This window comes from Aquarana catesbeiana, linkage group LG03, assembly GCF_042186555.1.
Source record: "Aquarana catesbeiana isolate 2022-GZ linkage group LG03, ASM4218655v1, whole genome shotgun sequence".
NCBI classification, from domain to species: domain Eukaryota; kingdom Metazoa; phylum Chordata; class Amphibia; order Anura; family Ranidae; genus Aquarana; species Aquarana catesbeiana.
In genome coordinates, this window is record NC_133326.1 from 73,315,118 (window position 1) to 73,342,256 (window position 27,139).

The window sequence follows — 27,139 nt, forward strand, 5'->3', positions numbered from 1 at the left end:
CAGGGCTCCTGTGCAAATTCGCACCTGAGCTGTAGTGGATATATGTGAACCAGCTCCATAGAGAGCAGGTCAAAATCTCCTGAAATTGTGAATTGGATGTGCATCCAATTCACAATAGGGTGAAACCAGCCTAAAATTAATGATTTCCCCTGATTTTCTGTCTTGGCAACCAGGACTGGTGATGGGAAAACTCAGAGAACTCATCACAAAATTCACTAATTGCAAACATTAATGCAAATCACATAGAAGTCAACAGGAGTTGAATCTTGAACACACATTCTGGCAATTTTCAAGGCTAATAGGCAAAGCATTATCAAACAATGCTCACAGGGAGCTGGACACTGACAGGGACACATGCAACAATGCAAAAAAAAAAAAATAGAAAATCTACAGTTCATGGGTAGTGGGTCTTTTAATAAGGTTTAACATAAAACATAAAAAAATCAAAATTCCTTTAAACAAGAAGTTTGAGGAGCATTTCCTGATCATCCATGTAGCCTTCAGCAAGTTCACAGGGCTTCCATTTTGTTTATTCATCCTGGGAATATTTTCCAAGGCACCTGGTCACTAAAAATAGTTATATCTCCCTCTACCCTCCCACACCTGCTGAACCCATACCCGGCATGATGAGGATAAACACTGGGGACTTAGCAGTGCCCTACACAAGGCTGAAGATGGCACCAACTTCCTTCTTGATAAATTGAGCGAAGGCAAGCAGAAAAAGGCAGCCTCCAGATTTGAGCACTTTGCCCAAACATTTGCGAAAAAGAGATAGGGTAAGTCAAGGAGGGTGACCAGCAACTACAAAACAGCCCTGGAGGTGCTCAGGAAAGCCTTGGTGAGCTTTTGCATGCCCCAGACTCCCAGACTCTAACATAAGTTCTGGACAATCAGATATTTCTCCATCTGCTGCAGTGCAAGGGGAAACAGAACCCACATTATTTGATGTGTTCACAACAGTGAATTAGGGACATATGTCATCAATTCCTTTTAGCCACAACTACATGATATCAAGGAGGACATGCGGTATTATTTTAAAAAAATAAGGGAGAGAAAATCACCACTGTTAAAGACAGAGTTGGTGAGCTGTAAGAGGCCTTTCCAATACCCTTTTCATGGCTGCAACACACTCCAATAGAATTAATGATTTAGAATATTTCCTACACTAAGATAACATTTGTTTAATTTGAATACTCAAAAAGACAGAAGTCAATGATCCTGTACATTTTATTGAACCCTAGTTGTTGACAACTCTTGGAAAATACTCAATTTATTCCCTCTTTCCTTTGGAATTACCGTATTTATCGGCATATAACACGCCCTTTTTTCCCCTTAAAATCAGGGAAAAATCACGGGTGCGTGTTATACGCCGATCCTCGCCGATCCCCCGCCGATCCCCCGCTGACTGTGAGTGGAGGAGCTAGCGCCGCCGACATTCATACATAGCCGAGTGTACTCGGCTAGGTTCGGCTAGCTCCGCTCACAGTCACGCCCAGCACGCCCTAAGATGGACATAACACAGGGACTGGGCGTGACTGTGAGTGGAGCTAGCCGAATCTAGCCGAGTACACTCGGCTATGTATGAATGTCGGCGGCGCGCGGCTCCGCCCACAGGACTACAAGAGGAGCGGAAAGCAGCCGAGAGCCGCCGAGAGACAAAGGACCGGCTCTGTGTCTCTCAGCAGCGCCATATTTAAAAACTGCAGTGACACTGACAAGTCTGCAGTGTCACTGGGCAAGGCTGCAAGTGACACAAAAAAGCTGCAGATGACACAGCAAGGCTGCAAATGACACTGAAAAGCTGCAAATGATACTACAAGGCTGCAGATGACACTAAAAGGCTGCAGATGACACAACAAGGCTGCAAATGACACTGAAAGGCTGGAAATGACACTGGACAAGCATGCAGATGGACACTGACAAGGCTGCAGATGGACACTGATAAGGCTGCATTTATGGGCATTTAAATGTAAGTTTTTTCCCTTAAAAAGTTTTTTTCATTAAAATTCCCTCCTAAACTTGGGGTGAATGTTATACGCCGGAGCGTGTTATACGTCTATAAATAAGGTAACTCATAGAGTCCCAGTATATCCTGTAGCTCCTGATAACCCTCCCAGAGTATTTCCCGCTAGATTGCTTAATTATAGGGACAGAAAACTGGTCCTAAAAACAAGGTGCGGAAAATGGGCAGACCTACAGATCAATGCTTCCAAGGTCTCAGCATTTTCCACTAATGTTAAAAAACAGATTGAAGTTTCAGGATGCCAAGCACTGCCTTCTATGCATAATCAAACTTCAAGTAGTGGTGGGCAGAGAAACTCATTTCTTTCAATCTGGAGCTTCGGACACATCTTGGCTGGATAGAAAGGAAAATTCTCTTCTCTTTGCAAATTCGTTTATTTTGCTTTACTGATTTTAGGACATTAATATGTCCACTTCTAGTCTTGGGGGCAGATGGGGGGGAAAGCCTCTTGACCTATAATTGATTTTGGACCAATTCCATAGTAACTGGCTTACATCCTGTACTCTGGATGAGCTTAAATAGGGAGAGGGAGCACTTGGAAGCAGGGTGTACACTGACAGCCCACCAGCATCCGAATTAATACATTGAGCACTTTGCTGTACTAAGGAAGATTTGTCACACAGGGGATTATGGTATTAAAGTGCAATAGTATAGTTATTTGGTCTTTCATGTATGTGAATATATATGTGTGGGCAGTGGGCCATTGAAGAAAATGGCCATGATATTTCCCAAAGTTTTGCTTTAATGGATTCAAGTTAGTATACATTAACTAAGGAAATTGTTGCTATAGTGCTATCAGTAGTAAGATTTTGCTTTCTTTTTCAGATGTTATGTTGGTTTCCTTTTATCTGAATAATTTTAAAGCAACCAGTTATAGTTTAGCAAAATGCCAAGAATCCAGTGAGAGACCCCCACTGCCAAGGGCTGAAGAATATTCTCACTTTTTAAAAGTAGCAATCCCTTTGTACAGGGCTTTTTTTCTCAGAAAATACTTGCAGGTAATCCCATCTTCTGAGTCACCTCTTGTCTCTGCACCCTACTCACCTCTGAGCAGTGTCCCTTGGTTCCTCCCCCTACCCACCTGCCCCTTTTAGAGAATGCAGAACCAAGGTTAATTTGTGATGCTGAGTAATTTGTATGGAATCTTTTAATGATAACAAGAAAAGCAGTAAAATAGATCCCCTGCAGCCAGCAACAGATCCTCAAAGCAACAATAGACCCCCTGCAACAAAATCCCTCACAGCAACAATAGATCAACCCCAGGAACAATAGAACCCTGCCAAAAACAAAAGATCACCAAGCAGCCAGGAACAATAGATCCCTCCCTTAAGTAGATTCTCACCAGCAACAATTGGATCACCAGCAACAATAGATCCCCTGCAACAAGATACCCCCAGAGCAACAATAGATCCCCCAGGAATAATAGACCCCCTCCAGCACTAATAGATTTTCCAACAGCCAGAAAAAATAGGTCCCTGCCTCAACAGTGGATTCCTCCCAGCAGAAATTGGCCCCTTGCAACATAAGACCCCCCCCCCCATCAACAATAGACCCCTCTCTCGACAATAGATACCTCCAGTGACAATAAATCCCCCAGCAGCCAACATTAATAGACCCTCCAGCACACCCCAGCACCCCTTGTTATTACATACATTCAATGCTGGAGGTGCCAGGACTGCCTTCCCTCATGTTCCCCCTGAAAAAAGCCCTGCCTTTACATCAATAAAAAGTACTCTAGGCAAGCCTTTTTCAACCAGGGTGCCCGAGTACCCAGGGGTGCCTTCAAGTTTCTTCAGGGGTTCCTTGGCAAAATGTTTTAAATTTGGGCCAAATTGTATAGAAGTCAGCGGGTGGATCAAACCTGCCCTTTAGTTACATAAAGCCACAGGTTTTTCCTTGTGCACCATTACAATCTCCCAACTGCCGGCCTCCTAACAACCAATCTGATGTCATTGATTAATCAGGAGGACATCAGGCCCCTGCACAGCATCTTTGTTTTTCCCTCCCCTGACCCTCTCCATTAGCGCTGGGGTCACATTAGCTGAGTGTGTGTGTGTGTGTGTGTGTGTGTGTGTGTGTGTGTGTGTGTGTGTGGGGGGGGGGGGGGGGTGTAAGGGATGAGGCAGAAGAGAAACACTGAAATAATAGTCAGTACCAGTCTGCTAAGGTGTATTTGGGAGTATAAATCACCTCTAATGTTCTACATGTGTGGATGTTGTTGCATTATGTAAAACTATTAGTTTCATTTTTTTATAATTTAGAATGGGGTGCCTCGAGAAACAATGCTCTAGGCAATCATATGACTCTGGCTATCATTCAACTTGGAATGCAAACACTGGAAAATAGGGCAGGAGGAAACAGAAGGTAACACTATATTGTAGTAAGGATAATAAAACTTTGGCAACTGTTTTTTTTAATGAGGGAGAGAGGAGGTCTTTTAGATAAAATTAAATCGGACACTTACTTTGATTATAAATGGCTGCCATCTTCAGATTACAATGGTGTCTGCAGGCTGGAAAAGACTTGTTAGCAAACAAATCTCCACCCTGCATGTGATCAACATAATTTGGTTTCATGGTGATCACAAGGTCTGGAACCATGCTGTTTAGTCACTGATCATTATGGAAGACCCAAAGCTGGCACAAGGCATTGGATAAGAGAACTAGGAATATTAGAATTCCATTATTGAGCTGTAACATTAATTAACTTTCTAGTGGCTTGGAGACCTCTGATTGAGAAGGTTTATAGCTAGATAAAGAATGCCTGAGGGTTAATATTTTAGGACTTAGCAAAATGCAATTTAGAAAGATTAGCAAAATTGCCAAGTGAGCTTCATTGGACCAGTTAATCAGGGAAATAAAATATTGAATAACTTTCTCCTTCCCTTGAACAAATCACATGCATCCTATTGTAGTGTTACTGCAGATCATTACATTGTAGCAATTCTATGAGCTGAATATTTTTGCTCTACTTATGAATATATATACATATATATATATATATATATATATATATATATATATATATATATATATATATATATATATATATATGCCCACAAATGCGCAAACACCTACAAGCCAGGCAAGTACTGTGGTGTAGTAGGTGTTTTGACAGCAATAATTAAATACAAAATATTTATAGGAAGGATTTTACTTTTAAATTATGTGAATCGTGATATGATTTACAGTGAGCTAAGATGCATTCATTTTGCATAATAATTTATTATGCAAAATTTTACAAAATGTACACAGATAGAAAGAGGGATGGGGACTTCATTGCAAGGTTGATATAGAGGACCTGTCAAATTACAAATATACAAAACCCTGTGATATTGGTAATACTTAAAACGGAGTTCCACCCAGCACCTTTTCGGGGGGGGGGGAGTACACGTACCTGTTTTTGACAGGTAAATTAGATTTGCATCATCACAGAGTGGTACTGTGGATATGAGGGATGAGTAAACATATGCCACGTCCCGATATATTATGATGGAAAAGACGTTTTTGGATGATGGACTTTGTAGGCACAACCCTAACTACATAGATTTGTAAAAAAAAGTATATAAATGTATTATTTACAGAAACATATGAAACAATTTTAAAAACATTGACTATCCACAATCGTGCCTTGAAGCATACAACACTATGTATCGTAGAGACTAGAATACGTAGTAGTGAGAAACCCAAAGGTCACTCTCCAAGAATTTGATGTGGTAACGTAATTTAGGAAAGGCGGTGTGTCATGGTTTGGCTCAGCTCAAGCCGAACCACGACACAAGAAAGCAAGAAAACAATTTTTTTTTTCATTTTAAAATAAAAAGTATAAAAAAGTAAATAATGTTTACCGGGAAAAAAATGAGTGATTTTGATTTGGAAAATGTGACACTGGGTTCACATATATGCAAATTGGATGCATTTTTAACCGCATCCAATTATCATGACATGTGAATGTGACGGGCTTTTAATGGAGCCAGTTCAAACATGCGGCCACAGTGCGGTTTTGAAAAGGTTCCTCTGGGTTTTTTGGTTCAGTTCAGGTGCAAATTCAGGGAAAAATTTGCAATTGAATGGGTGAACAGAAACCACAGCCACAGACATGTGAACCCAGCCTTAATGTGGGATTTGGCCGGGCCATGAACCAGAGGAAGGGGGCTATTTTCACCAGCATTCCCCAGGCATCTGTTTGTAGCCCTCCAAAGCCGCTTGCTGCTATAGCCAGCTATATATGAAGGCAGTGGCAAGTCTTTTGAGATCACCTTGGTGTGTTTATTGGTCCAGAAACGCACTAGCACCTTTGCAGCCATAGTGGTATTTGCTGGGTGTTTGGTGTGCTTCTGTACCTTTAAGAAGGGATGGGCTGCCCTTCAGTCCACCTGCCAGCATTTATCCAGTAGAATGCATGTGCCTCCACTGTGGGGACACTCATATTTTAGTGTTAGGACCACAGATATTCAGGGTGCCGTGACGAGGCTCTGTGGCTTACGCATGCATTTGCAAATGCGTGCGGACTAAACCCCTGTTTTTAATGCGTACTGTTAGACAGGTCAATTTGGTTGTCTGCGAGCTGGTGGTAAGTAGGCTTTGTTTTTTTTCCTGGGCATTCCCCAGGCTTTGTTTGCATCTATTTTTACCAGCTAGTAGCTGAATTTTTTTTAAGATACAGCAAAAACCTGGCATGAGAATGTTATTGTTGGATTTGTGTTGGTGAGTTCTGCTTTGAGGTTTAAAGCGGTAATAAACCCAAACCATACATTTAATATATTGCAGCTTATTAATCATTAGATGGGGTGGCATCATTAGTTTTTTTTTTTTTTTTTTTTTTTTTAGGCCTTTCCTGCTGTTTTCACCTGTTGATCTGGTCATTAATAAACAAACATCTCAAGTTTCCCGCGGGCTGCGGTAGACTCCCACATTTCAGGAGTGGCTCACGGACACCCGCAAGTGCCTTGCAATATCCCGGAAGGGCCAATCCTGAGGGAGTGCACAGCGTGGGGGCGGTGTCAGGCCATCTGTTCTGATCCTGGTTGGTGCCTCTGCCTTCAATCCACACCCCTCCTCTCTCATTGGCTCTGTAGAAGTTCTGAATTTTTGGCGGGGAGAGCAGAGGAGCTGGAGGGAGGATGTGAAATGTCAGCACAGCACTGACAACTGGTGTGGTCTGGACACTGAGCTGTCACAGGGCTGAGCAAGCGAGGGAGGAGGATAGTGTCACACTAGAAGCCTTGACATGCCACTGTTCAGATAAGACACCCCGTCCCCTCGGGTCCATGGATAAGGAGGCTTGTGAGCATTGCAGAGGAATGTCCAGAAAGAAGATGCTTGATCTCTGCCTGTCTTGTGTTCCTGTCAGCACCCAAGACCCCCCTCCCCAGGGAGGACAGAGCAAGCAGGACAACACAGTCACCGGAGCTCTCCCCAAGGCAAGATAACAGGATGGATGACAGACTGCATTCTTCTCCGGTGAGTCCCTGTTAGACAGAAGCTGATCATTAGACCACCTTAGTATATTCATGCCATCCCACATACTGACTCCTACCACCTTGACCACTTCAAATCACTGAAGTGGTCATGGTGGTTAGAGTGTTCCTTTAATATCTCTCAGAAGAAGTAAACCTGTGTATACTTATTCCATTTCATTCGATCATCCTCTAGTTGTGTTAAATTGGGGGTGGGGGGAATGGCACGAAGCGCCGCGCCACCTCCCTGAAATGAGTTTGCCACCTCCCTGAAATGAGTTTGCCACCTCCCTGAAATGAGTTTTGTCAGGTTGGGATGTCTGAACACATCTCCTGTAGTAGTGCACCTACACTCTGAATGAGGAAGCACAAGGGTGCCTTTGGACAACAGCATTGTTAATCTGGGAGAAGGGGAGTGTTAGATGCACTAGCAGATTTAGATACACTAACAAACTGAAGAAAAACTGCACTTGTTACACAAGTAGTTACAACAAACAGGTTTATTTTCCTGCTGGGATACAGGTTTTACATAAATAAAAGCTGATCATTGTAAGCACCTCCGTCGGTGGTAAATGGCTTGCCTCAACCCTCTACTGCAAGAATTGGTAAGTTGCAATATAATAAATGTTTTGTTTTAGGTGTAGGTCTGCTTTAAGATTTCATTCAATCTAGTGAAAGGTGGGCATCCTAAAGATATTGTATGGCTAGATTTTGCTGCTGCCTGCCCTTCCCTGCTAGGCAATTTCTACCAAACTCATTTCTGAAGTCTATATTTTTAATATTTTGGGTACAACTTGGGACATGGGGACGGGACAGGGTTTGTGGAATGTGGGGTTGTAATTTTGAAGTATTTTTGACATTTTACTGAACTTTAAGACATTGCAGTGTGGTACTGCAAAAAAAGAAGCACCTCTTACTGTAGCCCCTAGATGGAGTAGGCCAGGAGTCACGTGACCGGACAGAAGAGATCTGAAAAAAGGTATTTAGAGGCATCATTTTCAACAAGCATGTACACAGTGTGTTATGGCTGCATAAAAGAGAGGGGCTGGCAGTGACATATTTTTAAGTTTACTTTGCTACTAATAGCGGCAGGAGGGAGGATGGAGATGGCTCACACACACACACAGGAGCTGACTGACAGGGAGGAGGGGAGAGGGGGATAGAGGAGAGCTGCGGATGATGGAGGTACACAAGCTGACCACGGCAATCAGGGCTCAGCAGCCATGATTATCATGGTCAGCACACCAAGGGGGACACAGGAACAGGCAGGACCAACCATAGACGTAAGTTGGGTTTCCGGAAAGGTTCGGTTTTGCAGATTTCAAGCAGTATTTAATGAACTCACTATGCATCAAATTCACTCATCCCTAGCTGTGATTACATTTCCAGCTTATCGATTGACCAATGAAAAAGAAGCGCTACTATGCTCTCTCCTCATGTAAGCTCATGTAAGCTAAGTTCACAGCTCTACTTCAACTCACCTGATTGCCTCCCATTGTTTGTCCTCCCAGCAGAGTCTGAGCACTGCTGCAAAGAAACAAATTTTGATACTTACACCAGCTGCATTAAACTTTTTAATTAATAAATAACTATATTAATTGGTGTTTTGTTTCTGCCTGGAGTTTGGCTCCTACCTACCAATGGAACAAAGTAACCTTTTCAAAATTTATTGCGGACATAAGTTCTGACAATCATTTACTGAAATTTATGAAACAAAGGTTTATTCTTGGTATAATTTTTCAAGACAAGTATCCATCATCTTTGTTTTTCCTTTCTTAACAGACCTACATTTTTCTGCAACTATTTTTGGCACTTAAATTGCTTCATTATCATGAATTCTGGGATGTTTTCTTGTCTAATTCTTATTTTTATAACATAAACCTCAGAGATTTAGTTTAGCAGATATCTGTTTTTTTTTTTTGCTCTTTAAAAAGATTGTGTTATATATGACCCCATTTTGTCAATTAAAAACATTTTAAGCTAGGGCTAATGATTAATTGGTTTAGCTGTAGAATTTTATATCATAAAATGATCAAATGTGATACAAATAAGCTGATACATCATTATCATAAATTACATGCACTAAATAACTCCTCCTTTTACTGTTTTTTGCTCCAAGTGATTCCTATATCAGTTTACTGCTGACACAAGGAGGATATAGTGGAAGCTAATGAAAAACGGGAAATTGTATCAAATATGTATAACACACACTTTTTTACCCTGAAAATGGAGGGTCTGTGTGATGTGTGGGGGGTCTGTGTGCTTTGCGGGGGGTCCGTGTGCTGTGTAGGGGGTCCGTGTGCTGTGCAGTGCTGTGCAGGGGTCCGTGTGCTGTGCGGGGGGGTCCATGTACTGTGCGGGGGGTGGAAATTTTTTTTCTGAAACTTCCCTCTTAAAATTAGGGTGCGTGTTATATGCCTGTGCATGTTATATGCCGATAAATATGGTACTTACCATAATTTTCCTTTCCTGATGCCAAACCATGGCAGCATACTAATGATAGAGCTCCGCCTCTTGACCACTCCATCAGGACCATTGAATAGCATAAATAAAGGCATAGTTAGCCGCCACCCCATTCTTTGTAACAAGCCGCATACCAAAACATACTGTACAAGGGTGGGTCTGTATGCTGCCATGGTTTGGCGTCAGGAAAGGAAAATTACGGTAAGTATTTGATACAGTTTTCCAGATGCCAACATGGCAGAATACTAGTGATAAATAACTAGCTGACAGGGTGGGTACTGCTTAAACAATTTTAGTTTTATTTACAATGTAAGAGAAGATTGGATTGTTCTTCTCCCGAACTCTACAGATGATAAGGCACACAGATCTACCCTATATTGCCTTAGGAAGGTATTTTGAGAGGACCATGAGGCTGCTCTGCAGATGGTCTCCATCGACACATTTGAAAAGACCGCCCATGAGGTTGCTACCGCCCTGGTAGGGTGTGCAGTCACTTTTGGAGAGTTCACACCTTCTTGCCCTGTACACTCTGTGAATAAGCTTGATGATCCAGCTCGCCAAGGTTCTTGAGGTAGCTTCCTTTCCTTTGTGTTTTCCCACTGGGATTATGAAGAGCTTATCCGAGCATCTGAGGGGAGCAGTGGCCAACAGGTATTTCCTTAAGATTCTTGAAACATCCAGCTCATGGTAAAACCCAGACACCTGCCACAGTGAACTCTTCCAGGCAGCCCCTGCACACTAGCTTGTTGGGCATTGGGGCTACTCCACAGGCCCAGCAGGTCAGGAGAAGAGGAGGCATGCTCAGGAGAAGAGGAGGCATGTCGCCTCTCTTTTGACTTCCTTTTGGAATGGGAGCGGTGCCTGTGGCTGCGCTCTCCTAAATATTTGAGTGTAGGATGTTTGCAGGCTTCAGAGAGAATCCTGTCCCTGTCCCGATAGTTAAGGAAGCGGACTAGAAAAGGCCTGGGAAGATTCCCTGGGATGGCACAGTTCATGGGCACCTGATGGGCCCTTTGAACCATGTAAGTGGGGGGAACAAGCCCAGGAGATTTTTAAAGAACTCCTCCGCATATACAGCAGGGTGATCCCCTTCTTCTCCCTCAGGTAGACCCAGGACTCTGATATTGTTGTGCCTCAGCCTGTTTTGAGCATTGTCTGATTTTGCGACAAGGGACTGTACTGTGCGCTGCAGCTCAGTAATGAAGGTGGCATGGGTGGCCGTGCGAGGTCCTACTCTGCTCGATCGCAGCAAGGATCATGGCTGCGCTGTCCTGAGACAGTAGGGCTGACCCTCTGCCTTTGGAGCATCATTAAGATCCTTTTCCAAGTTGGTGAGCAAGGCCTGAAGCCACCCATCCAGTATGGGATCTGTATGAGGGGAAGAGGGCGGTGGTAGCCGGATAAGTTTGTTGGTCTTAGCAGCTTTGGAGTTCCCCTTACCTTTTTTGGAGGAGGAGGACATCTGATAAGTCTCCAAGGGGGACCACTATAGAGGATATTCGTCCATGCCCAGATGAGCGTCTAGGAGGCAGCTAGGGGCGACCCAAGCTGACCGCAGGTGTTACACACCAGGAGATTACAAGTCAGACAGGCAGTCAGTGCTCGCCAGCAGCCCTTCACTTTGCATCAGGCACACAGACAGAAGCAGGTTAGTGAGGATGTGAGGCTGGGAGAACCAGGGTGGGGGAGGCCCAGACCAGTGGAACAGAGGTAGATGGATGGCAGAAGATTCTAGGCCCCATGATACCACAGCTGGCTCATACAGGCAATCTCTGCAGGGCAGCACACCAGGTCGTGGCAGGCATATGGAGGGATGACAGGGTGGATGAAGATAGAAGGTCTGTGCTCCAGAGCCTGGGCCAGATCAGATGCAGTGCACTCCCATGGGATGGCAGCCCAGGAAACTGCAGTGCTTCGGCAGGCCCCACTAGGCCGCAGCCACCACGGATGGTCTCAACGGGCAGGCAGGCCTTTTGACTGTGCCAGGGAGGTGGGTGAATAGGCAGGTAGGGGTAGATGGCAGTCCCTTACCTCAGTCAGGCTGGGATTGGCTCACTCCAGAGGGACACAGGCCTGCAAGATGGCGGCGGCCATGGGTATACAGCTGTTATGGCATCCAGGCAACCACAGGCAAAGCTTTTCCACAATATTGGCTCAGGGGACAGATAGTAACAGGTTGGCAGGGTATCCACTTATTTCATGCAGGCAGATGCACGGATGGGGAAGCTTTGAGTTCAGGATACCCGGAGCCCCTCACAAACACATCCGCCGCCTCTCACATCAGGCCATGCCCCAATTATGCCTTTATTTATGCTATTCACTGGTCCTGAGGGAGTGGTCAAGAGGCAGAACTCTATCACTAGTATGCTGCCATGTTGAAGTCAGGAAAACAAAGTTGCATATATAAATGTATGCTGATCACAAGCACTGAGTCTGAAAATGCAGCGCTATAAATTGTGGACAATTGTGTTATATTGCACACATGATATCATGGTCAAAGAAAGTCCATATATTGTAAGATGGAGAATTAGATAAAAGATCCCCACACCAATCTTCAGTGCACAAGAGAAGCACACTGCACCACTGTGCTCACAGCGGGTCTCCTTACCAGACAAATTGGGCCCACAGATTATAGAATGGCCATCTGAGAGAGTAACTAAAGGTAATCATGCGACCAGTCCCAGACACCCGACAGAGCGATTCAGATCAACCCCCACAGGATCGGACTCGCAATCTCTCATTCACATGTAGCTCACAATATTATTAACCATAAGAAAAACTCCCATAGTGAAGAACGTTTGAATAGGTATAAAGCTTTATTGTAGTGTACTTACAACAAGCAAGAATAAAACAGCGTTCCAAACAAACATGTAAAGATGGCCGCGGCTAGTATTGTTCTTGCGTCGTCAAGCATCAGGTCCTGCCTAATTGTGGTATATATACACTACTGTGCAAAATTTTTAGACAGGTGTGGAAAAAAAATATATGTAGCACATTTCTATAATGACTGTGCCCATGATCAGCATGCTTTTTTTTCATTAGCTTCTGATATATCCTACTCGTGTCAGCAGTAAATTGATATATTGTACTATATATATATATATATATATATATATATATATATATATATATATATATATATATATATATATATATATATAGACAGCATCTCACAAATGTGAGTACACCCCTCACAGTTTTGTCTTTTCATGTGACAAAAAAAACCAGAAAAAATTAATAAAATTAAAAATGTTTTCATGTGACAACACTGAAGAAATTACACTTTGCTACAATGTAGTAGTGGTACAGCTTGTATAACAGTGAAAATTTGCTGTTCCCTCAAAATAACTCAACACACAGCCATTAATGTCTAAACCGCTGGCAACAAAAGTGAGTACACCCCTAAGTGAAAATGTCCAAATTGGGCCCTATTAGCCATTTTCCCTCCCCAGTGTCATGTGACTTGTTAGTGTTACAAGGTCTCAGGTGTGAATGGGGAGCAGGTGTGTTAAATTTGGTGTTATTGCTCTCACTCTCTCATACTGGTCACTGGAAGTTCAACATGGCACCTCATGGCAAAGAACTATCTGAGGATCTGGAAAAAAAGAATTGTTGCTCTACATAAAGATGGCCTAGGCTATAAGAAGATTGCCAAGACCCTGAAACTGAGCTGCAGCATGGTGGCAAAGACCATACAGCGGTTTAACAAGATAGATAGATAGATAGATAGATAGAGATAGAAAATGTATGTGGCTAATGTCACATAGCTAATGCTATTTGGGTTTCAGAAAAACATGTTTTGAAATAATTTGCCTACTGACCAATCCAGGAAAAAATATTTTATCAGTGCATGGACTATTACAACAGTCAAAAAGAATACAGGTGCATTTTAATACTTATGTTTATAATAGACATCAATGCCAAATGTCATTCATCCACCAAGTATCATTCATCCACTAGAAAAAGACACATCTGTTGCTGAGCTATTAGTCTGCTATCAGAAAGGTTCATGCCGCGTAGCCACCCTGGCAGTATGATTATGTCAGATTTTTGCGTCTCAAAGCGGTACATTGTTTTGCATAGAAATTTGAGATTTTATATTGTAGGCCTGTAATTCTTAGTAATAACACACTTAAATCTATCCAAACAAGAGTCTAGTAGACATCCGGGTATGATAAAGTTTGAAACACAAAATCATAAATTATAATAAATAACTATAAATAATTATAAAAAAATAATAATATAATAATTAAATGAATTTCCCCATGATCCACTATCACTCAATTCTGCAAGTGTTCGAATTTACTATTGTTGTTTTCTAGCTGGTCTAAAACCACTTTTGACGTAAAGGGACACTTTTTGGTTGCTATGGACAATCTCAAATTTGCAGGCAGAAAGAACAGTATATATATAATATAAAACTGCATGTTGGGCATTGGACAAAGCACTAGGGACAAAAGGGATGTGAAATGATTTGATATAGTAATGTAATCTGTAAGATGTATGTTATGTTTTGTGTACTTTTTGAATTTGCCGCCGCACTCTGCCCCCATGCATCGCAACGCTCGCAGGGAACAGAGCCCGGCACACAGAGCATCAGGCAGAGGACAGAGCCCACAGACACAGCTGGGAGACATTGCAGGATCCTGGTGACAAGGTTCTGCAATGCAATCCCGGGTGTGGCTCGGGGTTACCGGTAATGGTCCTGAAATTTAACTCTGAGCCACACTCGGGAATACCGTCAGGGAGGTTAACTCTATCTTTGACTCACAGGGGGTGTGTCAGACCTCTGAAGAGAGGTGACTGTTTCCAAACAGAGGGCAGGTTTTTATCTACAGCATGTTCGGGGGACAGGCTTTTCAACTTAGGCTGTGGCTGCTTTCTATATGAATGGTAAGACTTTGAACACCTAATGTTTGTATGCATCTGAAATTTATTTATCTGACTAAAACCAAAACTTATTTTGGGCTGCAACATTGTAGGGCAGGGTGGGAGGAAGTTTGATGCAAACACCTCTAGCCTTATTTTATTAGACAAAACCACAGGAACATAACAAGGTTTTCTAACCTGCCTGATCAGTTAGTTCTGCTCTCCTGTGATCCATTTTCAGCCATTGGTGGACTAAAGTCTAAGCGATCCTGAGCCAGCCCCTCCCACCTCCTCCACAGCCTAGTGCTCCAGTGAGCATTGGAGGGGCAGAGCAGAGAGCCGTGTATACGTAGTAATTCATTATAAATACCCCCCCTTTTTTTTTTATAAGTGATCGCATAACCTTTGTTCTCAGCTGCATAAGGAGCACAGAGACTGGGGAGGGAAATAGCAGCACACTGATCTTCCCAGGAATTTGATATGCGGGGGGGGGGGAGAGACATGAGAGTGCAAGTCTGATCATTGGATAACTCCCAGCACAGCCAGAAAACTGACCAAACTGCGCTCTCATGCCAGAGGGACTGGCAGGACACCAGGTGTTTCACACAAAGAATGCAATACAAAGAGAACAGGATACTTTTTCATACAAGTACATGATGCAGCAGACTCATATTGGGAATGTGAAATTGTGGGTTTACATATTCTTTAAAAAAAAAACACCTGCATTATCTAAAATGTGTGCCCATGAAAACAGCATATTAAGCTTTTGCTGTGGAACTAAGTAAGTTAAAAAAAAACTTGTTCATTGCCAGCCAGCATCAGCCTCACCATCACCCCATGAAGTCATTACCTTCAATTCAAGAATAGGTGTATTTGACAATCTATATTAACTTATATAAATTGGTTTGTCTAACACAAATTGCTTTTAAATCCCCTGCATGCACCTAAATTGCATTATCACTAAAGAGTAAGGATTTACTGACTTGCGTTGAAGTTGTAGGCAATAGAAAGAGTGATATACATGTTCTTTCAATCATTGACTAAATTACACAGCATTGTTCAACAGTGAATTGCTATTGAAATTTCTCTTCAAGTACTTCTTACAGAATTGGGTGTGCACTGTGCATTCATGCTGACATCTTCATGAATCTGGCAAGTTAAATTGCTCTTGATAATAGAATACAATTTCACTATCATCTGTATTGCCCATATCAAAGCTATTTACATAGAAATGGATAGAAATGAACATGAACTGACTTTATCTAAAAAAAAGTCTGGGCATTAACTAGGTATGTATATACTTTTACATTTAAAATAGGTCCATTTCTATATATAGCTCATAGATAAAGTAATACGTGTAACCACAAAATATTTCTGGCCATTATGGTTCAGGAAGGGAAGTGCATGTTCATTCATCCCATTCCTGATTAGGCAGGCTGCATGTTCAGATAGAGATCTGATGTGGATTTTGGGGGGGGGCACCTTACTTTTTTCTTCATTTTTGCATGAAGGTCTCCCTTCAAATCCATAATAAACTTAAAGGGTCTGCTATGTAATGGTGGGGAACCAACACCAATTGTTTGTGGGGTTGTGGGTTCCTGCTTGACATCCGTACCAGACCCTCATCAAGGATAAGTAATTTTAGGGAGGAACCTTAAAACATAAATACCAAACCCTAATCTAGGATAAGGGTCTCATATAGATGAAGGGAATCATTGGTCCCCAAACACAACAAAGCATCCATGAGATGTCATTTACTGGCATATTAACTGCTTTCCACCTGCCGGCCGTCAAATGGCGTCTGGGAGCGGTGCGGCTCTCATTCTGGGTGGACGTCATATGACGGCCCCCCAGAATGACTGCTCTCGCACGCCCACGGGGGCGTGAATCGTGGCAATCGGTGATGTGGTGTGTCAGTCTGACATACTGCCTCACCGATCTCGGTAAAGAGCCTCTGACGGAGGCTCTTCACCACGTGATCAGCCGTGTCCAATCACGGCCGATCACGATGTAAACAGGAAGAGCCTTTGATCGGCTGCTCTCCTGACAGGGGGGTCTGTGCTGATTGTTTACCAGTGCAGCCCCCTCGGATGCCCACCCAGGACCACCAGGATGCTGCCAGGACCACCAGGGATGTCACCACACTGGACCACCAGGTATGCCACCCTAGATCACCAGAGAAATGCCAATCAGTGCCCAGGCAGCTGCCAATAAGTGCCCATCCCCAATGCCTACCAGTGCCATCAATGATGCCTATCAATCCCATCTTTCAGTGCCGCATTTCAGTGCCCATCAGTGCCATGTATCAGTGCCCAACTGTGCCCAGCAGTGCCGCCTATCAGTGCCCAGCAGTGCCGCTTATCAGTGCCACCCATAAGTACACATCAGTGCAACCTTTCAGTGCCCATCAGTGTCACCTATCAGTGCCCATCAGTGCCCACCAGTGTCACCCATGAGTGCCCATTAGCGCCGCCTATCAATGCCCATCAGTGCTGCATATCAGTGCCACCCATCAGTGCTGCCTACCAGTGCCCATCAGTGCCACCTATCAGTGCCCATCGTTAGTGCCCATCAGTGACCAGCAGTTCTGCCTATCATTGCCACCCATAAGTACACATCGGTGTAGCCTTTCAGTGCCCATCAGTGTCACCTATCAGTGCCCATCAGTGCCCACCAGTGCCACCCATGAGTGCCCATTAGTGCTGCCTATCGATGCCCATCAGTGCTGCATATCAGTGCCACCTCATCGGTGCTGCCTTATCAGTGCCCATCAGTGTCGCCTTATAAGTGCCCATCAGCGCAGGAGAAAACTTACTTATTTACAAAATTTTAGAACAGAAACAAAAGAATACCTTTTTTTTTCAAAATGTTAGGTCTTTTTTATTTGTTTAGCAAAAAATAAAAAACTCAGAGGTGATCAAATACCACCAAAAGAGCTCTATTTGTGGGAATAAAATGATAAACATTCTGTTTGGGTACAGTGTGGCATGACCGCGCAATTGTCATTTAAACAGCAACAGTCCTGAAAGCTGAAAATTGGCTTGGGCAGGAAGGGAGTGTAAGTGCCCTGTATTGAAGTAGTTAAACAACATTTTTTGTAAATGGCAGTTTTTTTGTAGTAGGTTTCATACATCCTCAGAAATGTTATTTTAAGGAATTGTGCATGTTTAATGTTTTGTTCCAAGCATTATTAAAATCACTGTTCCCCGAGTCCCTGTCAAACATTATTTTTAAAACTTTTTTTTGGCTTGGTACATGTTTCCCATAATATTAGTGTGATTGTTTATCAAAACCACATTTTTCTGTAAGAAATAAACTAATGTTAATTTTAGTACATAAAACACAAGATATTTCCCATTTTTTGGTAAAATATATGTAGCAAACTCCAAGTGTAGAACAGGCTGCTAGGCAAATTTAGATTGCTCCTCTGGAGGACTGTGATATTTTATAAATGGGGGTTTCCAGGAAGTAGAGGCAGAATTGGATCATATGACATCCATGCAGGAGCTGCTGCTGTATTTTATACAGGCCAGAAACAGAGATTGTTAGGTAATTGTTCCTGTGTTCTGATAGTTTAACTGTAGCTGGCCATAACGTCCTAGAGACATACAAATATCTGTCCTATTGGTTTATCTCACATGCACAGTGCCCAATAGCTGACTCTGTGCTACTGTATATGTGTAGTGGTCACCTTTACAATATATCAATGGGTGATCCTGTATATTGCAATAGAGTTTACTGCAGCTCCTGTTATTTTAGTAATTTTGCTAGCCCAGGGCTCAGTAACCAGCATAGGCTAAAGCCAGGTTAGGTATGATTGCATGACAGATTAGAAGCTACTAGGGATAAGAAGCAGAGTAGTTAGGCTGACCCTGAGTTCTAGTGTCACATTATGGTTTCTGCTAGTTAGAAGCTGCATTCCAAGCTGGTTGGACAATGGTTGCAGAATCTCTTCATCATCACTGACTCTTTCTTCAGGTCTTCAATGCCAAGACAGATGCCATATCATGATTATCTTCAGCAGCCCTTACAACTGGACTTTGCTGTAATATTAATCTGGAGGTATCTTTATTAAAAACGATATATATCCCAGTATATACGCACAAATCCACCAAGACTCCTGTCAGGCCTTTTTTTATATTACCATTTTGTACATTAGAATTTTTTATTATTATAAAACTTTTATGATATAAAGCTTGAATTATTCCCATACTTGTGTGTATCTATATACTTATGGTTAATATTATATGCTGGCTACAGTAGTTCCTCTTCTCCCAATCACTTTGATTAGAATACCGATTGCTCACAGAGGCCTTGTCCCTGGTGGAGGCACTGCCATCTTTATTATCAAACCCACTCTTCCAAAAAAAGTGGTTCTCTTTTACCTACAGGTTTAGCTCAAGATCCTGTTTGGGGAGGGCCATTTCTCTCCCCCCCCCTTCAAAGGAGGGCTACACTAATCTACCTTCTTCACTTAAAACTATTTTTTAAGGTTACATTTCTATTCTACAAACTTCTCTTTCACCAAAATGACAATGTTATGCACCAAATGATTTGTACTCAGTAAAAGCATACAGTAGTTGTGGCCCACTCCTCCTTTCACACTATCTACTCATCCCTGACTCTTTATGAGGGTATATGCTGCCAAGGAAGACTCTGTATCCAATGCGGAAAGTTCTCTCTTATTTACTGTACCCACATAATAAATATTATTGGTTTCAGATGTTGATCAAGCTATAAACAATTGTTGTATTTGCATTACCATTCTGCCATTTTGGATGAATGTACTGCATAATCCCTCACTTCATGTGGAACATTGAGATGCTACATTTATTCTGTATTTCTATATGTTTTGTCCTATAAATAAAGAGTTAAACAAATATTTGTGGAAAATAAGCCAGTAACAAAAGAGTGTGGAAGGTAAATTGACACACAGAACAATGAATAATCTAAAACTTTCTAGCGCAGTAGGCTCAATTCTGAACCCGTTACTTATTATTTGTTTCTACTGTTGTTTAAAATAATTGTTCTTTTTGTGTCTGTAAACTGAGAACATAACCTGATTTAAAATCTGAGGACTAAAAGCCAGTGTTGTGAAACTTTGATTGAGCATATTGGTGGGAATGAGTCTGAGCAAAGAACATAGTGTGGAGTAGTAATGAACACAGATATTGATCCCAGTAATACAGACTAGATTTGAGTAGTGCTGCTGATTATGGCTTGACTATACTTTTGAAACCCTACGGGACTTCTGAGTCAATCACTACACATAAGCCAGCAAGATCACCATATAAAGAGAAAAAGTCAGTAACAGCATTTCAAGCACATTGCAAACAATCCCTACAAAAGTCCTTGTATTAAATTTCGGTGTTTTGCACAACACTGGACTTCCTTTATTTACCTTCAGTAGCAAGAAAATGTTATTACATAGTACTGGAAAAGCCAGTAACACCAAAATATCTTGTAATTAAATTTATACTTACTGCAGTTGTTGACAACCTGTGGTAAGCAAGCCAAAGATGGTAAGTATTTTCTTGCCCTAAAGTTACAGCTGAACCGCAGGGAAAAAAAAAATTCTCCCTTACCGTGGAGCTCCCCCAACACTGCAAGGGTTAGTGGCACATTTATGCCCAGGGTAACAGTAAACATGTAGCTTCTTCTCTAAGGGTGTCTGGCAGTTGCAGGCGCTCTGATGTCACCATGTATGATGCAGGGCCAAGAGCCATGCATTGTATGTGAAGATGCTGATGGGACCAACTATGAGCCAAAGTGTTAGGGAGAGGAAGAGCTGGCTGCCAAAGGAGTGAGAGATAAGGTAAGCAAAAGTCCTTGTTACCGGTACCCTAGGCATAAATTAATTATTAACCCTTGCAGTCTGGGAGGAGCCCCACTGCAAGGGAAGATTTTTTTTTTTTTTTTTTGGCTTAGAAGTTCTAGAAGAGTGGCTTAGGCAACAGCACAGGAGAGAGGGAGCATCAAAGGAGCATGTATTGTGGTAGGTAAATCAAAGGAAACCAACTGCCTGTGCAGTGAGTATATAAAGGTTTACTAGAGGAGTTGTTTCAGTGTATGTTCTGTTTTGGTGGGAATTTATTACAGGTATGAGTATAGTACCAACAATATACGCAACTCTTTACATGAATTGTACATGCATATCAATCAGTGCTCTTAAGGAGCCTACAATCCGAAGTCCCTAATATATATATATTATATTATATATATATATATATATATATATATATATATATATATATATATATATATATATATATACACACACACACATTTTGTCATGTTACAGCCTTTTTCCAAAATGGATTAAATTCATTATTTTCCTCAAAAAGAAAAAAGTTTGTTTGAAATCTTTGCAAATTTATTAAAAATAAAAAACGGGGAAAAAAATAACATGTACATAAGTATTTCCAGCCTTTGCTCAATACTTTGTTGAAACACTTTTGGCACCAATTACAAAAAGAGTATGATGCTACAAGCTTGGCACACCTATTTTTGGGCAGTTTCTCCCATCCTTCTTTGCAAGATCTCTCAAGCTCCATCAGGTTGGCTGGGGAGTGTTGGTGCACAGCCATTTTCAGATCTCTCCAGAGCTGTTCAATTGGGTTCAAGTCTGGGCTCTGTCTGGGCCACTCAAGGACATTCACAGAGTTGGCCCGTAGTCACTCCTTTGTTATCTTGGCTGTACACTTAGAGTCGTTGTGCTGTTGGAAGATGAACCTTTTCACCAGTCTGAGGTCCAGAGCGCTCTGGAGCAGGTTTTCATCAAGGATGTCTCTGTGCATTGCTGCATTCATCTTTCTCTCGATCCACTGAAAAACATTCCCACAACATGATGCTGCCATCATCATGCTTCACTGTAGGGATGGTACTGGCCAGGTGATAAGCGGATCCTGGTTTCCTCCAGACATGAAGCTTGCTATTCAGGTCAAAGAGTTCAATCTTTGTTTCATCAGATCATAGAATTTTGTTTGTCATGGTCTGAGAGGCCTCCAGGTGCCTTTTGGCAAACTCCAGGTGGGCTGCCATGTGCCTTTTACTGAGGAGTGGCTTTCATCTGGTCACTTTACCACACAGGCCTGATTGGTGGAGTGCTGCAGAGATGGCTGTTTTTCTGGAAGGTTCTCTCTCCACAGAGAAATGCTGGAGCTCTGTCAGAGTGATCATCAGGTTCTAAGTCACATCCCTGACTAAGGCCCTTCTCCCCCGATCGCTCAGTTTGGCCAGGCAGCCCACTCTAGGAAGAGTCATGGTGGTTCCAAGCTTCTTCCATTATCGGATAATGGAGGCCACTGTGCTCATTGGCACCTTCAATGCTGCATACATTTTTCTGTACCCTTCTTCAGATCTGTGTCTCAATACAATCCTGTCTCAGAGGTCTACAGACAATTAATTGGACTTCATGGTTTGGTTTGTGCTCTGACATGCACTGTTAACTGTGGGACCTTACAGTATGTAGACATGTGTGTGCCTTTCCAAATCATGTCCAATCAACTGAATTTACCACAGGTGGACGCCAATCAAGTTGTAGAAACATCTCAAGGATAATCAGCGGAAACAAGATGCATGTGAGCTAATTTTTGAGTGTCATAGAAAAGACTGTGAATACTTTTGTAAATTTTTTTATTTTATTTTTTATTTGAAATAAATTTGCAAAGATTTTAAACAAACTTGTTTCACGTCATCATTATGGGGTATTGTTTGAGTGAATCGCTGCGAATACTTTCTGGGTGCTATATATATATATATATATATATATATTTCTAAATGTACAGGCATAGACAAGTAACAGTCAATTTAAATAATAAAAGAGAAGTCATCAAGACTGATAGAATTGCCAGACAATTCTATTGCAAACAGTAATGAGAAAAATGTTTATTTAAACACTACAATGGCCATAACTGTTATTTTCAGTAAATACAGATATAGGGTATTTTTATCTTTAACAAACAAGTTCAAAAGTGTTTGATCCAATCAGTTGACTTTACAGCTTAGTAGATGGGAAGGAAACTGTATATCAGAAAAGGATTTTTGATTGTTTAAAACAAAAAGGTATTTTTGGAAGGAATGAGCTAGCATATAATATGCATTATTGCATGCAAGAAAGCCATCTAGGTGCATAATATAATTTGGACATATACACTGGATTGGTGGAATGTTCATATGCTTGCTATGTCAGAAGAACTCTGGAGGCTTCTGATCATTATATTATTTTGCAAGTACTCTGTTGGACTTTGTCATCTGTTCTTTCTTCTTAATCTTTAAAAAACAACCAAGTTGCTGCAAAAAATTTGTTTGGATTGAAGGCGCTTGTGTTCTACACTTGTCTGCATACTCCTGTTTCCACAACAAACTAATAATTACGTTTAATTAGCCATCATCATTACTTTTTAATATGTCCTTGGAGCATGCAAGGAAACCGGACTTCCCAAACGAAAGCCACACATGTAAACTCCATGAGGGTAGAGATATAGTTGGGGTTCAAACAGTTGACTCTAGTGCTGCAAGGCAGAAGTGCTAACCGCTAAGCCACTGTGCTGTCTGTGCTGGAAATAATGAATCTCGTTGATTTATTATGACATGCTTTTGCTCTGCTTTGGAGGGGGATGATGTTCCCTTGTCTGGCCTCTCATTGTTACCCTGAACTTGTACTTACTGCATATCCCAGTTTTCTTAACCACTTGTCGCCCGCCATATAGCAGAATGACAGTGGCTAAGTGGTTGTGATATCCTGACGTCATATGGCATGATCAGGATAACACAGCCGGTACACGCCCGCAAGGGCACGACGTGCGGCGATTGGTAGTGCTGTATGTCAGTCTGACACATCGCATCTCTGATCGTGGTATGGAGCCTCACAGCTGACCAATCACAGCTGATCATCGTGTGAACCATGAAGTGCTGGTAAATGGCTTTCCTCGGTTCACATTGACAGGGAGAGATGATCGACGGCTCTCCCTGTCGGGGGGGGGTCTGTGCTGATAATCAGCACACTGATTATCAGCAAAGTCCATCAAAAGGTGCCCATCAACTGTCAATCAGTGCCCAACACCTGCCAGCCTGTCCCCATAATAAACGCCTGTCAGTGCCCACAACAATGCTGATCAGTGCCCACAACAGTGCCAATCAGTGATCCACCAGTAAAGCCTGTCAGTGCCCCATCAAAGTGCCAATCAGTGCCACTCAGTAATGCCTGTCAGTAGCTCCTCATCAGTGCTGCCTATCCAGTGTCACCTATCAGTGCCCATCAGCGCCGCCTATCAGTGTCCATCAGTGCTGCCTATCAGTGCCATCTATCAGTGCCGCCTACCAGTGCCCATCAGTTTTTTTCTTTTTCTTAATTGTCTGTCTTTTTTGGTTTATAGCGCAAAAATGAAGAACCGCAGAGGTTATCAAATACCACCAAAAGAAAGCTCTATTTGTGGGAAGAAAATTATACAAATTTAGTTTGGGTATAGTGTAGCATGATCACGCAATTGTCATTCAAAATGCAACAATGCTAAAAGTGAAAAATTGTGCTGGGCAGGAAGGGGGGAAAGTGCCTGGTATGGAAGTGGTTAAAGATTCCTCTATGATTTAAATATAGGCAGGCTCAAGCCTCAAATGGTCCCCTGCACTGATGCTGGTTGTGGGATTTATTATTGCAGTCACTCACACCAATGCTGGGGGTATTTTGATGCACTTATGACAACACTGGGGTCTTTTGTTGCACTGACACATTTATGAGGTTTTTGTTTTCTGCCTTGAACACCAATTCTGAAGGGTATTTTTCTGCATTGGCATTGTTCTGATGCTGCACTGATACCAATACTGTTTATTTGCTGCACTGACTCCAATGCTGATTGTTTTTGTACTGAACACCAATTCTGGGGTATTTTTTACTGCACTGACACCAGTAATGGTTTTTATTTGCCTATTTTTGCTACACTAAATGTTGTTGGTTATTATTGCAGCCACTGACATCAGTATTGGAGGTTACTATACCAGTCCCTGACACTAATGTTGGGGGTTACTGACACCAAAATTCAAACCAAATCATTTTTTGGATAGTTTTTTGCAGTATAAATATTAAAGCTGAATTTGAAACAGAAATAAATAACACAATTAAATACAAACCTATATACATTAGTACATCCTTAAAGGGTAACTCCACTTTTGTGAGGAAAAAAAATAACAAATAAAGAAAAAATAATATAGCGTGTACAATTGCAATACAAGTCATATTGTAATTGAATGTTTTTAAAAATGACCTTTCCTTCTTGATCTGCAGCCTCTATAATTTTCTACAAATAAATAATAATAATAATAATAAATAAATGCAGTACAGTATGGCTACCTGGAGTTGTTCTGTACACAGAATGTGTACTGACCACTTCCAGAAACACCATTTCCTGCTTGTGTGATTGTCTCACCAATTTTCCCAGAAGTCTGCCTAAGATACAAGTCAGATTTCAGGCATCCCCTGCAACAAAAATGTCATTTTTGGTGAGATATTTCCAATAGGAATAGAGATGCAGGCCCATCAGATTTCCTCATTAGTGCATTGCAGCTGCACAGCTGACTGAAAATTTTGAAAGCACTCCCATTAGACCATCTCGGCTCAGAGGAACAAACAGGGATTGCTTTAGAATAACAAAAAGTAGGAATCTGCAACTAAGGTTGTTATAGTCTTTTTGAAAATGGAAGCGGTGTTAGTACTTGAATGAACCTGGTATTTGCATCTTTTAGCCCCTGTACAGCAGAGCTCAGAAGGAAAGAAGGAAGAAGCAGAACAAGGGGACAGTTGTTGTGCAGTGGTCTTTGCTAATTGCTATTAAGGAACATGATGATAGCAGGAGAACAGAGTGAAAGAGATATATGCTTATTGCTGCTTCTCCTTTCATTGTCCAGTCACGGGGGGAGGAGACATGTACAGTAAATGCACTATACAGTGCGGGGCTATACATGGTTTGGTCTTTGGTAAAATGGTTTTACCTTGGCTGTACCAGGTTTGTGAGGATCCCAGATGACATAAAACACATTTTAAAAGCTGTGAAAGGCATATGCATGCACACTGTATAAGACCTGCTGTTAGCAGCTGATGTTATCTAACTTCAACTTGATATGAAGTTTTTTTCCTAAAAATGGCTTCTTCCCATGAGAACTTAGAAAATGCTTGCTAGAGTCAACTATATTAAAATTACAGACCAGTTGAATGTATTTATTCATTAGTCAAAGAATATATTTATGCTTCTCAGGGTATTTCTATTCATATTGATTGCTGATCTGCACAATATAATTAAATTTAAGGTCATCCTGTCCAGACCTCACTTGAAAGATGATTAAAAATACTACCCAGACCTTATTTGATAAATGATTAAAATCATCCCTTTTACCAAAAATGTAAATATGGCTATAGTTTTTGTCATATATTAATTTACTGTCTGTAAGATTATAAAAGGTTAGCATTTGTCATTGACCGTATTACTGAAAAAATCTTTGAACTTTATTATGCAAAAAATAGAAAGTTAACCAGGAATTATGCACTTCACCTTTTCTACATTAGCAGTCAACGTGTGCTGAAAATTGGAAATATTATTTTATCTTGCCCTACCACATGGCTTTCTGTATTTCTAAGCCATGATATAAGACTGTGTGAATGGCATAATTATTACCATAAAAGGTTTCAATAGAAAATATTGGTAGACTTGGTAAATTGTGGGAGTTTGGAATAGAAAATTATAGTGACAACAAATATTGTACTGTACCAGAGAATGTATGTAGCTTTTCATGCATGCATATCAGGATGTCTGGGGATGCTGATCCTGACAACAAAGGCAAGAGAAGAGACATGATTGTATTAAATTCTAAATGCTCTTTACCCATAGCCGCAAGAAGAACCCAAGGGTGACAGAGGGAGTCAGGAGTTAAAGGAAGAGCACTGCACTTGATTTCACACTAGTAATATTGTTGACAGTGTTCTGTTGCCCTATAAGAGTAAAAGTAAAAAAAAAAAACTACCAGATCCATGCTACATTATTATAAAACTCAACATTTGGGTGATTCCTGTCAACAGCATCCCAGATTTCCCTGCTATCACTCACAGTCCTCTCATCAGTCAAAATTTTTATCTTGACTGTAAAGCTATGTACACACGATAGGATTTTCCAACAACAAAACCGTGGATTAAACTTGTCTTGCATACACACGGTCACATAAATGTTGTCGGAAATTCCGAACGTCAAGAACGCGGAAAAATGAAGTTCAATAGCCAGTGCGGCTCTTCTGCTGACTCTTGTGCATCAGAATTGTGTACACACATTCGGAATTTCAAA